Source organism: Sus scrofa, chromosome 9, assembly GCF_000003025.6.
Source record: "Sus scrofa isolate TJ Tabasco breed Duroc chromosome 9, Sscrofa11.1, whole genome shotgun sequence".
NCBI lineage: Eukaryota > Metazoa > Chordata > Mammalia > Artiodactyla > Suidae > Sus > Sus scrofa.
This window is the reverse complement of record NC_010451.4, coordinates 52,340,333-52,353,972: the sequence shown is the minus strand read 5'-3', so window position 1 is coordinate 52,353,972 and position 13,640 is coordinate 52,340,333. Positions and strand designations below refer to the sequence as shown.

The 13,640-nt window shown below is 49.2% G+C and overlaps 1 protein-coding gene across 6 annotated transcripts in view; it reads right to left on the bottom strand.

Moving 5' to 3' along the window:
• The window catches only part of PKNOX2 (PBX/knotted 1 homeobox 2), a 305,484-nt gene that overhangs the window by 254,533 nt on the left and 37,311 nt on the right, over window positions 1–13,640 (bottom strand). For 2 of the 6 annotated variants that reach the window (XM_021063088.1, XM_021063092.1), the window contains exon 1: window positions 4,234–4,319. The exons of 2 other annotated variants lie outside the window; for them this stretch is intronic. The gene's annotated coding sequence lies outside the window, so the exon portion shown is untranslated. Of the gene's footprint in view, window positions 1–4,233; window positions 4,320–13,640 lie in introns of those variants that run through there. 2 more of the 6 variants (XM_021063091.1, XM_021063093.1) reach the window with 2 other exon arrangements.

Sequence of the window (13,640 nt, the reverse complement as noted above, 5' to 3'; positions counted from 1 at the left end):
CTGAAATTGGAGATAGAATTTCAGAAGGGGGGGGTGTTAAATAAATAGAAAGGAAATCTTGCAACATGTTGGAAGCCTATAAATTTTATAGGTTGTTTCTTTAATAAAAACAAATTCAATTGCTAACAACACAGTATTATTAAGCCGCTAACATTTAAAAATCTAATTTGGCCTGCTCTGCTGCTGTTTCTGTGGCACACTGCATCCACTCAGAGTAAGGAAGTCAGGTTGATGGGTTTGGTTTGGTTTCTAAACCAGGCTAATAGAGACCCATTTAAAATCCAGCCTTTTTGCTTTCTAGGCATGCCTTAGTCCCTAATGAGTTACAGCCCAGGGTTGACATGGACATGGCAGAAAGAAATTTAACACACACTCTGGTGCACCCATAAACATCAAGGCCAAGGGAGAGGAGGTATGTTTCTAGTTAAACTAGAACTCCATGAATTCAGGATTCTCCCCTCACAAGACAGTAATTCTCCTTATTTCATCACTAACTTACTTCAAATGTGTTTATACAATTTATTGCTACTGAACTTCCAGGCAACTGGTGTAGAGTTAATGAAACCCAGCTTGGAGAAGCTTTGAGCTTTGAACAACTAACCACAGTTTAAATGGTTATGACATGCGGTCAAAGCCACAGCCCAGCCCTACTGCAGTTTTCTGTGTTTGGACCTAGTCAAAAACCTTGTCGTCTCACCTTTTGTGCCAAATAAATTGAAAGAAGGAAAAGCACTGAAAAACAGCCCTCCATGTTTTTTTTCTCAAGGTTCCCAGCCTTTTTCCCTGACATTTTAACACATTTGTCTCACTGAATGCAAGGCAAAGCCCCTCCCCCAGTCCCAAGTAAATATTTTAGTTGTAGTTTGAATGGAGCAGCCGGCTGAAATTTTGAAATCCAGTTTGAGTTTAATTGAACAGGGTCAAGCCTACATAAAGCAATGTGGGGGGGAGGCAGTGTAAGGGGGGGGCACCTAGCAACATTTAAAGTCAGATTCAGTGTAAGTCCAAAAGGCAATACAGGAATGTACAGATGGCGCTGGACTGGAAAAGAAGTAAACTCGCTTTCCGAATTACTTGGACATTGATTTTTATTAATCCTCATCGTCATATGGCGTCCTCCTCCAAGCTCAGTCCATGTGGGAACTCCAGGAGGCTCCCTCCTTTAAATAGGTCCATTTTGGAAGAGTAAAGGGGAGGTACTGGACTTGCCAGTGCCGCATAATAAAAGCCTTTTTTGAAAGCAGCACTTTCATTAACTTAAAGCAATCTATAGACTTAAAAGCAGAGAGCAGTAAACTCCCAGAAAGGATCATAAAACAGCCAGTCTCAAGTTGGGTACACTTCAGTGCAATTTGCACGAGGCATTTTACTGTGAGCGGTGGCCGGACCCATCTCCCTCCGGTAACCCCCTGCCCCTTATTCTGAGCAGCTTCTCTTTCTCTCGGCTTTCATGCCTTTCTCGCTCACAAAGGGTAGGCGGTGACCGGGGAGTCTCCGTGGGGTCACGGCTCCCTCCCGCCATCGAGCTCTCGGCGGGAGAGAGAGCGCACGAATTCCAAGACTGCAAAACAACAGCCTTGGAGCTCCGCCGCTGGGCGGTCGCCGCACCCCGGGCCGCCGCCGGCCACTCGTGGGTCGCGCGTCTTCTGCGTCCCGGAAGCGCCGTCTGGCTGCCCCAGCGAGGCGTGCGAGGGGTGCGGAGAGCTGGGAGGGTGGGCTCAAGACTGCAAAGGAGAAATTTCAAATGTTCCTCCTGTATGCCACCCTCCACCCCCAACACACTCTGCTTCCCTATCTGGCCTGAAGGATAACCTTCCTCCCCGAGTAGGGACTTTTCTCCCACCCCCAGAGCTAGGCCAGAGCCATGGGGTGTGCAGCTCGACTGGAAGATCACCAGTCCAGAGACGGACACCCTCCCTACCTCCCCCCAAGTCTTTAAGACTCGGGAAAACCAGAATAGCCCGGCAGGCGGGAGGGCTAGGGACTAGGGCTTTGCAATATACCTGTGTTTGGACACCATCGTTTTCTCAGATTTGGGGAAGAGGGGACCGCCTAAATCTGCCTAAAATGCGAAGCTCTGGGTTTCCACTAATTGTAAAACATTTCAACACGCTGGAGTCCCAGGACAAGTGGGGTAAGGGGAGGGGACCCCGAGTTCCCCCCTTTTCCCAGGCGGAACGTCGGATTGGCGGCCTGGAGAAAGGAGAGGCAGCGGCTGCGGGTTAGCAGCTCGAGGCTCCGGTCAGGGCGCTCGAGTACAAGCCCGCCCGGCCGTCGGTCGCAGCCGGGACTCCCCGGGCCCGACGCGACGCCTCGCTGCTAGCGCCCCCCGCGCAGGCCTCGGCCCCGGCGGGCCACCGACCCCAGCCACGCTGCGCCGCTCCCGAAGCTCTCCAGTGGCTTCTGGAGCCCGCCGAGCCGCCAAGGTCGGATCCTCGGACGCACCTCGAGCCCTCCGACTACCCTGTCGCTTCGCCCAGAACATCCGTTCGATCTGTCCGCTTCCCTGATCTTTCTCCTAGGACCAGGTCCTGCACGCCTCAAGTCCACTCCTCCAGATCTGCTTTAGGGGAGAAGCAGCAGGAATTCGGGGCCCGCCTGTCATGGCTCCGATCAATTACTCCCGTCGCCTACCTAAACGCTTTTCCACCCACTGAGCGTGGGGACCCGGGCCCGCGACCCTCTACAAATTCCAGTAGCCTCAATCCCAATAAAAAGCTGTGATCCGGTGGCTAAAATCTAAAATCGCCACCAGGTCCTCTGATTCCAGCCTCACGTAACCCTGGGCCCCCAATTCCTACCTCCAGCCCCCCTGCTCTGGCCGGGGTGTAGATTCGATCGCGAAGCTACTCAGCGGGCCTTCGATCCCGCCTCTGAAAACAGCCCAAAACCTAAAAGCCCAAACTCTGGCCTGGCCCTGAAGCCCAGCCCTAAGTCAGAGCTGATGCACAACCACCACCCACCCCCCGTCCCACTCCCAGTCCTGGCCCGAGTCTCCCCACCGCGCAGGAACCTCGGGTTCTTCCACTGAGAGTCCCCAGAAAGGGCTGCCTGCTTCCCTCGTTTCTTCCTCGGGATTGGGAGTCGGGAGAGCCCGCACGCCTAACCCGAAAGAAACGCAAACTTTTCGAGGCAGCCTCGGGACCCTGCCCCACCTCCCTCAGCTCTCTGCTTTGGGGGCGCTTTCCGTCCCCCACTCTTAGGAACTCCTGCCCTAGTTCCAGCCAGAATGGTTCCCTATTCCCGCACCTCGCCGTGGGCCCCTACGCCTCTCCTCAGCTCGCCAAAGACTCCCAACAATCCGCGGAAGGCCAGTAACCCTACAAATTCTTGCTTCTCCCGCATTTAGGGTTCCTGAGCCTGGTCCCTACGATCCCGGCTTCCCCGACCCACAGCTCGTGCTCTCCTGTACCCACGAACCCGCCTGCAAACCCCCACTCGCCCTGGTTCCCCAGGCCCGGCGGGACGCGGCCGCGGTTGCGGCCGCGGCTCGCGGACTCCAGCCGCCCCGCCCGGCTCCGGGGCTGCTCCCGCTTCCAGCCGCTCGAAGGCAGCTCCTGACTGGTAGCGCCGAGTGAGCGCCCGCCCAAAGGGCGCCCGAAGCCGGGAGAAAGCGAACCTGGAGCCGGCCTGCGGTTCCCAGCCTTGCCCACGGAGCGCCCAGACCAGAGCTGCCTGCACCCGAGCTCCGGCCCGCGCGCTGGTCGCTACTCGGGTCCCGGGCGCTCCCGGCGCGCGGCTCCCCTCCCGCCCGCTACGGTGTCTTAGGCCCGCGGCGGTCCGAGTCCGCAGCCCAGTTCCTCGCACCGCGGACAATGCGCGCCCGGCTACCGGCCCGAGCCGGGCGAGGCGGCGGCGGCGGGGCTGCGCGCTGGGCGGGCCGGGGCGCGAGAGGGCCGCGCGGCTCCGGCCGCCTCCTTCCCCGGCCTCGCCGCCACTCGCGCTGCTTTGCTCCGCGCTCTCCCGGCGCTTCCCCAGCTTCTCTGCACGCTCCCGCCGTCCCTCTCTGCTCCCTGCCTCCCTCCTCCCTGCTGTCTCCCTCTCTCTCCTCCCTGCTGCCTCCCTCTCTCCCTCTCTCCTCCTTGCCCTGTCGCAATGAATAATACTCTGGCTTGGGGACTGGAATAAAACACACGCGCTCTGAGGCAGCCGCCCGCAGCAGCAGCAGCAGCCGCCGCCGCGCCGCCGCCGCCTGCAAAAGCGTCTCTGACATGGAAATGAATGACAGCTTACCTGATGCCAATCTTCATCAGACTGACACCGGCGTGACAACACAGCCTATACTTCCCAGCACTGCTCGGGACGTCAGCGGCACAGGGACCCGCCCCCCGGACCCCCCCCCTCCACACACCTCCTCGCTCCCCACTCCCCCTCCCCCCCCAACACCCCCACCCACTCCCGGCCCCGGCTGTTTCGAAGTCGGAGCAGCCGTTGGAGTGTCTCCCTCTGCTGGAGGCTTTTCTGAGAAGTCGGGAGCTGGCCTGCTCCCACTGCCGGGGAGGCTACACAGCGCAGCATAGAAAGCCTCCGACTGTGAGGCTGCCTCCGCCGGAGGAACGCTGCGGACCCCGGAGAAACTCGGGAACCCTGCCTCCGCCCCCAGGCCCTGTCCCACCCAGCAAGCAGTCGAGGCAGAGTCTACAGACATCCTGAGCCGATGGGATGGAGATGAGGTGAATTTTCTGTGGATCCCAAGAGAACTCCCCAGAAATTATGAAACTTAAAACTGGAAAGAGATCCTTCCCTCCCCCACTACTCCCCCTCCCCCACCCCCACCCCACCCCATGCCTGCCTGGCTGGCCTCATTTTTATGATTGCATTTGAATAATTCTCATTACCCTGGCCCCAGAAAAGGTGCTCAGATGACACTCTGGTTAGTTATAACTACTCTCAAGAGCTCTTGCTGCTCTGGGCTTCCTGGGGCGTTTGGTTCTTCTAGGGGAGACTATGTAAGGGGGTGGGGCAGAGAGAGAGATAAAAGGGTGTGGGGGATTTGTCAGTAAATCACTTCTTTGCAAATGCCAGCCATGCCTGTTTTAAGCCACTGCCATTTTCATTCTAAAAAGTAGCAGAGTTCTGGGGGTCGGGTAGTTGTAATATAGAGGGAAAGGCCAGCTGGGCCGCTTCAGCCTGGGCCACCTGGGTGGCTTCCTCTACCTCTGGGAGGAAATTCACCTAAGTGCCTTCTAGGAGGAAGACCAACCCAAGCATGTGTGGTCAGACATGTGCCTTCTTTCATTCTACAAAGATTACAGTCCCACTAAGTGCCAGGTGGAGTTACTCAGCCACCCCAGATGCGGGTTTGCTTGCTTCCACAACTTAGCACAGAGCCCTCTGCATAAAGGGACAAGAGAACCCATTCTTCCCCCAGGAAATTTGCTCCTTGCTCCCCATAGAGCACCATTTCAGCCACAGTCAGGCAGCGATTGATCCTCTGACCCCAGACCAGGCAGGGGGCCTGGATAAGCCCAGACAAAGACACTGATGTAAGCAAGGAAGGCAGAAAGTGAAACCCAAGCAGGCCAGGCTTTCCATAAAGAATCTCACCCAAGAAGTTGAAATCTGCTCCCTCGCTCTTTCCAGGCCTCTGTCAGATACCTTTTTTGCATCACATCTCAGATACGGCAAATACTGTTAGTCCAGCTGCTAATGCCCCCAAATTCAACCTCCAAAGTTGCTTGCAGAAGAAACATCACTGTAGCTGACATCACAGAGGGAGCTGAATCCTCTCACCTTCACAAAGAACTTCCAAAGACTTCACTAGGTGTATTTATGTCACCCCAGCCTCTGATCTGTGGTCAGAAACTCTGGCTCCTGACAGCATAATCACTATTATATATTATATATTGTATAATAATATAACAATAATGAATGCACTTGCCCTTTTTATGTAGTACAGACGCAGCCAGATTCTCCAACCCAGAGGCTGGAGGTCAGGCTGCCACAAACTCTCAGAGGGAAGCCCTCTTCAGATTGGAGGGGGGGTATCCATTTGCCCCTGCCCAGGACCCCTGGAGGGAGGGTTTTCTCTCTTTCCCAGGGCTCCTAGTGAGTTGCTGTTGCTTGCAGAGTCAGAGGAGAGAATAAGACTGAATGTAAATACTTAACCCCATCAGAGAGATGTCAGTGAGCCATAAATAGTACTGCAGGCAACAGCCATGCATCACTGATTCACACTTGTCACACCCCTCATTTTCTGAAATCTAGTTCGGTGCCCATCTCTTGGTACAGGAAATCCACTGCCATGAGCTATTAACTTTGGGAGTCTTTTAAAGTACTGTGATTTCTACTAATACCCTCTGGAGGCTTTAAAATGCACATTGTAATTTTAAATAAATATATCTTGCTTTGACTATTTTTGTAATTTGCAACAGCTTAAAAAAATGATTATCTAAATGTAACCATTCTTAAAATCATTCAAAGCAAATATTTGTCCTGCACCCCCTGGAAGCTAGAAGTAATGATAAAGAACAGAAGCAAAGAAGTTCAAGTAACAGCTCCTCTCCTCGAGGAGCTTTCATTCTTGTTGAAGAAGACAAAGCACCAATATATAAAACATTAAATAATAATAATACAAGAATCCAACAGATGATACACATCATAATAAAATAATAAAAATAGTAAATAATTAATAAGCAAGTCAATCAACAATATGTCAAATTCCATGAGTTCCATATTTAAATGTTGGTTCTGCCGATGAGTGGAGAAGGGATAGCGTGGAAACTAAGTCCCTAAAATTCACTTCAGATGCTCCACAATCTCTGGCCCATCATCCTTCTGAGGATGAAAAAGAGGATGGAGAAGGGCATACATGTTATATAAGTCACCAGCACAACATTATAACCAAAAGGAATTCCTACAATACTAGTAACCACTCTTAAATTTTGGAGTTTGTAATGCTTGGTTCTGGGCTCTGTTCTCACTCTATCTGCACTTGATTTGTCTTTAGTATAAGCAGCTAACAGCAGTCCAGATTGTCCCCTCTGAGCCCTAGATATATAATCAGTGGCCTAACTGAATCCTATCTATATCACCCTATGGGAAAAAAAAAAATAATAAGCCTTGTTTGTATTAGTCTACTCAGGCCACAGACTTGGTGGCTTAAACAACAGACATTCATTTTTTTGACAGTTCTGGAAGCTGGAAGTCTCTCAAGATGCCAAAAAGGATTAGTTCCTGGTGAGACCTCTTTTCCTGGCTTGCAGATGACACTTTCTTGCTATATTCTTACATGGCCTTTCCTTTGTGTGCACCAGAGAAAGAGAACAATTTCTGGTATCTCTTCCTCTTCTTATAAGGGCACAAATCATATTGGAGTAGGGCCCCACCTCATTTAACTTCAAATTACCTCCTTAAAGCTCATCTTGAAATATCATCACAGTGTAAGTTAGAGCTTTGACATGTGCGTTTAGCAGAGACACAATTCAGTCCATAACACTGTCCATGTGCTTGCTTCCTTTATTCTCCACAATCAAATTATTTTTGATGAATCTTGAGAGATTTTGAGCTCCTGGAGGATGGGGAAAATATCTTATTTCATCCCAGAATCCTTAGAACCTGGTACAGTGATCACTCCAGAAAACATATTAAAGAAATACATGTTGAATTGAATGGAATGGAATTTAGTTCTCCATAATTGCCCAAGTCCAGTTGAGAGACTTACCACCAGTCACCTGGAGTAACTGATGATTTTTTTAACTGGTCTAAAGCCTGCAACATTACCAGTACTTCCTATACAAAATCACCAGAATGTTCTTCTTAAACAAAGCTTGGTTCACACCTTGGCTTCCCCTCAAAATCCTCAGTCACTTTCCATTGCCTGTAAAAGTTAGCCTAAAATATTTATTAGGTCTTATAATAAAAAGGAAGGCCTTGAATGCCTCATTCCTTAGCATGGCATTCAAGTGCCTCCTTCTTGTCCGGCCCTGTCTGCCTTTCAGGCTTATCTGTAAACCTGCCTGCATCTCCCAACTCTACCTTCAGTGGTTCCAAGTGCTGCCCATGGGCTTCCTGCAAGACAATCCCCTGGGGAACTCCTTCTTTCTGTTCAGGGTTTCTAGTTCCTTTCCTGGAGAAAGTAGGTCTGGAGAAGGGCCTGGGAATCTGTATTTTTAAAACTGCTTAATGAAGAGAATAAGACAAGCCACAGACTGAGAGAAAATATTTGCAAAGACACATCTGTTATCCAAAATGTATTTTTAAAAACTCCTAAAATTCAACATTAAGAAAGCGAACAACCCAATTAGAAAATCGCAAAAGATCTTAACAGACACCTCACTAAAAAAGATATACAGCTAGCAAGTAAGCATATGAAAAGATGTTCAACATCGTATGCATTTAGGGAAATGCAAATTAAAACAATGACGAGATACCACTACATACCTATCAGAATGGCCAAAATCCAAAACACTGACGATAGCAAATTATGGGGAGGATGTGGAGCAACAGGAACTCTCATCTTGCTGGTGGGAATGCAAAATGGTATAGCCGCTTTGGAAGATAGTTTGATAACTTCTTACAAAACTACACACACTCTTGCCATGTGACTCAGCCAGGTGCACTCCTTGATGTCTACCCAAATGAACTGAAAGCTTATGACCATACAAAAACCTGCACACAGGTGTTTACAGCAGCTTTATCATAATTGCCAAATCTTGGAAGCAACCAAGATGTCCTTCAGTAGATAAATAGATAATTAAACTGCTGTACATCCAGACAGTGGCGTATATTCAGCATTAAAAAGAAATAAGCAATCAAGCCAGGAGAAGACATGCAGGAACCTTAAATGTATACTGCTAAATGAAAGAAGCCTCCCTGAAATGGCTACATATAAATGATTTCAACCATGTGATTTTTCTGAAAATTTAGGCAAAAGTGTGGAGACAGTAGGAGGATCAGTGGTTGGTAGGGCTTAGAGGGTGGGAAGGGATATGAATAGGCAGAGCACAGGGGATTTTTAGTGCAGTGAAATACTCTGTGTGATACTATGATGACTGTATGTCATTATACATTTATCCAAACTTACAGAACATACAACACCAGGAGTGAACCCTAGTGCAAATGATGGCCTCTGGGTGATGATATGTCAGTGTAGGTTCATCAGTTCTAACAAATGTTCCACTCTGATGGGGGACGTTGATCATGCGGGAGGCTGTACATGTCAGGGGAGCAGGGAGTATAGGGGAAGTCTCCATGCTTTCTGTTCAATTTTGCTATGAACCCAAAACTGCTCTAAAAAATAAAGTTTAATCTTTTTTTTAACCACTGCAATGGAGAGGTTTGGGCCCTTCCATCCAGCCACCCCCAGCACTCATGGATGCCAGAACATCCCCCTCCATCACGCTGTTCTTTCAGCCTTGACTTTTCGTTCCCTCTTTCTCTGCCTTCCAAAATCCGATTTGCGGAGACCTAACTGAAATATCACCTCTTTTCAAAACCTCGTTGGCTCCCCAGGCAGAAAGCACCAGCTTTGGAATCACAAGGACCTGGCTCCAATCTCCACCCTGTCAGGGAAGTCCCTTTTGCTCTCCAAGTCTATGCGTCCGCCTTTGTGAAATGAGGATGACAATAGTATCCAACTCATGAGCCCCCAGGGATTTGATGAAATAATGAAGGCAAAAAGAGCTCAGCACAGTCCCTGGCACATGGGAGACCCTCTAATAAACGGAGCCATTAGATTTAATGGCCTTTACCCAGGGTTTCCACTGCACTCGCAAGCGCCTTTATTACAGAGCTTATTTAATTGGCCTGAGGATGGCAGATAGCATTTACTAGGAGGGCTGTAAACACAGATAGTGGGAGCGAGGAAAGGAGGAGGGGTGCTCACTCTTTACCTAAGGCCCCTTCCTGACCGGAACCAGGCGGGACTGTGGCGCTCTGGGCAGCCAGGGCCAAGTGAGGAAGATTCTATTCCTGATTAAATGCATGAGGGCAGATCCCTTGGAGACTGGGGACCAGAGCAGTGAAAATTCAGACACCATAAATCTTCTGAAAGGTAGGGCTCCAGGACTGCGCTCTGGGCTGGAAGTGGGGATGTCTAGGCCCCTTGTACATCTCTGATTCTTTTTTCTTTTTGTTTTACCCTGAGAAAGCCTCCCTGGGTATTCCATTCCATTCCACTCCCACCCTCTGAAGCACAGGAGCTGCAACCTGTCCTCTGGGCACAGATAGGCAGCTAATTGGGTCATGTCTCTAACCGGCTTCTCTAATATAGGAGTGATATTGTCCCCAAAGCCTTTCGGAAAACTTGTCTTTCTTATGGTACTGATGTACATATGGGAAGTTTCTTCAAGTGTTATCTCCCTCTCCCCCATGCCTACTTCCACCAACCCCACCCCCAACACACACACACACACACACACACACACACACACACACACACACACTCTCAAGGGAGCTGCCTGGCTTTAGCTCCAGATGAAAGCATCTGTAGGAAGCAGGAATGGAAAGAGGAGAGTTTGGAGTGATTCTGCAATTCTTTAGAGGTTCTAGCAAAGAGTGGGCAGGATCACAGCCAGTTTGAAAGAACTGAGGAAGAGGACTCGTGAAAGAGGATATTTAGATTGTAAGATGCTATGACAATTTCCAAAAAGAGCCACTTTTGGGAAATGGCATCCCAAGAGTTTGGTCACAAAAATTTGAGAAAGGAAGCTACGAAGTCATGCTGTCCCACACGGCTGCTACCAGCCACCAGAAGCTACTGAGCACTTGAAATGCAGCCATACAAACTGAGATGTGCTGTAAGAGGAATACCCATTATAGATTTAGAAGACAGTATACAAAAAAATGTAAAATATTTATTAATAACCATTCTATATGTATGAGATATTGAGAGGATAATATTTTGGCCTACATTGAATTAAACAAAATAGGTTATTAAATATTTTCATCTGTTTCTTTTACCTTTTTAATGTGGCTACTAGAAAATTATAAATCATTATGTGATTTGCATTCTATTTTTATTGATGCCTCTTTTCTGGGCTTCGGTTTTGTCCTGGTATAAACTATGTTTGGATGCTGAAATCTTTATCATTGATTAAGTATCACGCTGGCTCCCGGCACTTCAATCTACTTTGCTTCCTCCCCACACCGCCCAGGACCAAGCTGAGTGGTGATGGGGGTGGGGGGAGGGGAGGCCAGCAGGACTTTCAGTGCCTCCTCCCTCAGACTGCAGGGGTTGCTAAGATCTCCCCTCCTCTGCCCCTAGGGTTACATGGAGTTTTAAAACATCAATTCTCTCCAAAACAGAGACCACTTCTCCTACTGTGCTGGAGGACTAAGTCCTTAACCTCTTGTCTCCCCTCTCCCTTTCAACCACCTCCTCAACAGCACAACTGTCACCCCTGCTATCACCATCCTCTCCCTTGGCTCTATCCCCATCCCTACCACTCTCATCACCACCACCTCTCACGGCACTGCCCTGCATCTTTTTGCTCATCCAGTGGACCATCTCCTCCCTATCTCCAGGGATGAACCCTATCCACATTTGTTGCCTTTGAAGCTGCAGTCAACCCCTAAGCCCTCCTGAGCTGAGAATTCTGCATGGCTGGACTCCCAACTTCATTCTGGTGACTGGGACCTACAGCAGCCTGACTACAGGGCTTAGAGAACCTAGCAACAACTCTGGGAAGAGGGGAAGGCCACAGCCTCTGCAGAAGCTGGTCGTGTCTTATCACGTTGTCAGGGGAGGGTGAAGAGAGTGGTTTAAGGAGAGAGCAAGATACCCAATTTATCCTGCACAGGGAACATGGTTTGCTTAGCAGAGAAGAACAAAACCAAGCAACACCAATAATAATAATAGTCAATATGCAGGGATTTTTGCTCAGTGTCAGACTCCATGCTAAGTGCTCTCAGCAGATCCCCAGTGCATGCCTGCAAAGCTTAGGTAAAGGGGATGGACTCAGGCAGGCTTCCTCCAGAACCCACACTCCAAAACTACATTGCTTCTTCAAAAGCATGAATGTTCATCCCCTCATTCACTCACTCGCCCACTGGTTCCCTCCTTCAGCACGCATGCACTGACAGTCTCTAAGAACCATACCAGCTTACTGGTTTCCACTCAACATCTAGGCTGACTAGGTGCATGCTAAGCCCGTGGGCTATAAAGGTGAATAAATCACCCTCCCTGAATTCACAGGGATCTTACAGGTGTTCAGGGGCCAAGAGAGATGTGGAAAAGCCTATCTCCAGATCCTTCTCCTGTTCTACATGCAGAGAAAGTGAGGCTGGGTAGGAGGGACGAGGAAGGGATGAGCTTCAGATCTCTCCTGACTTAACAGGGCAAGTACAGTCAGCCTGGATTCTCTAACCACACCATGGTTTGTCATCCCGCCCAACTCTTCTCCAGAGATTTTGCAAACAGACTGTGTCACTGCTTGGCTGCAGGTCCTCTTGATAAACTCAGTATGGCTCTTCTGCTTTCCTCCCCGCTGGTTGCTATCACAATGTGCCATGGGAAAGGCCACACTCACGTCAAAACTCATCCTCTCCAGAAACTCTGCTCTAAGCAGACACCCATGACCTGGATCCTTCTGAATCTGTGTGCTCACATTTCCATTACAGCAGTATGCACTGGAATGCTGCTTTGTACAGGTTCTTAATTTTCAAATATTTATGCATTTGTTCCCCAAGCAGATTTTGAACTTTTTTAAAAACAACAAGTGTTTCTTTTAGATCTTACCTTGTCCTTCCCAATCTCTCAGCATTTGGTAGCAACATCAGCCTATTCAAATTGCCAAATAAATGCTGATGGCTTGATGTACTCTGCACAGACATAACTATGTGTGTGTGTGTCTGTCTGTCTGGGTAGCATCCTGAATCAGCATGCATAGCACGGGTGTTTGTAGCATACAAGGATAAGTGTGAGCATATGCACGTGTACATGTGGGTGAGGTCTCCAGCTATTACAGTTACGGAAGCTTAGACACACATCAGCACAATCCGTACATTTCCAGACATTATCTCTCATGATAATTTCCTGCCAAATCTTTGAGTTGCAATTAGGAAAGTAGATAATTTGAAACATTTTCCTCTGCATGTTGAGATAGATTATAATCCTAATTTGATAAAGACTCTTAATGACTCATTAGCCACTCTTGGCTTCTCCTCAGGTCAGCCAACTTCCCGGGCCCTGGGAGGCAGCGACACTCAGGCCGTTCGTTACATGTTATTGCTTCAGCAGCACTAAAAAAAAAAAGACCCAACAAAGCCACAACTGCCTCACGGCTCTTGAATTCTCTTTTCTTCAGCTCCTAGATTTGGGCGTTGACTTTCTTTTCCTGGCTTTGAACAAAGCCTCTAATTTCCTGACAACCAAATGCTCTCCCCAGGGTCTTGCCCACAGCGGGAAGTGGCACTCACATCACATCGCACTGAAGCCTTCCCTCTGCTTGCACAGTGGCAGTAGCTGCCACTTCTCCAGTCGCTATTTATTTCGTAGTTAGTGATCCCCAAGTCCAGAGGATGGGGTTCCTGGGAGCAATAACATTTTCAAGTGGTTTACAGAGGATAACCACACAATAGCCCCCTGTCTGTGTTGGCGGACCAGGGGTCAGAAAGTAGAGAAGGCCATTTAGAAGTTACCCCACCCATTATTTTCCCTCCTGGCACAGCGGCACCCCTTCCAGCAATAGCCTTAGGTA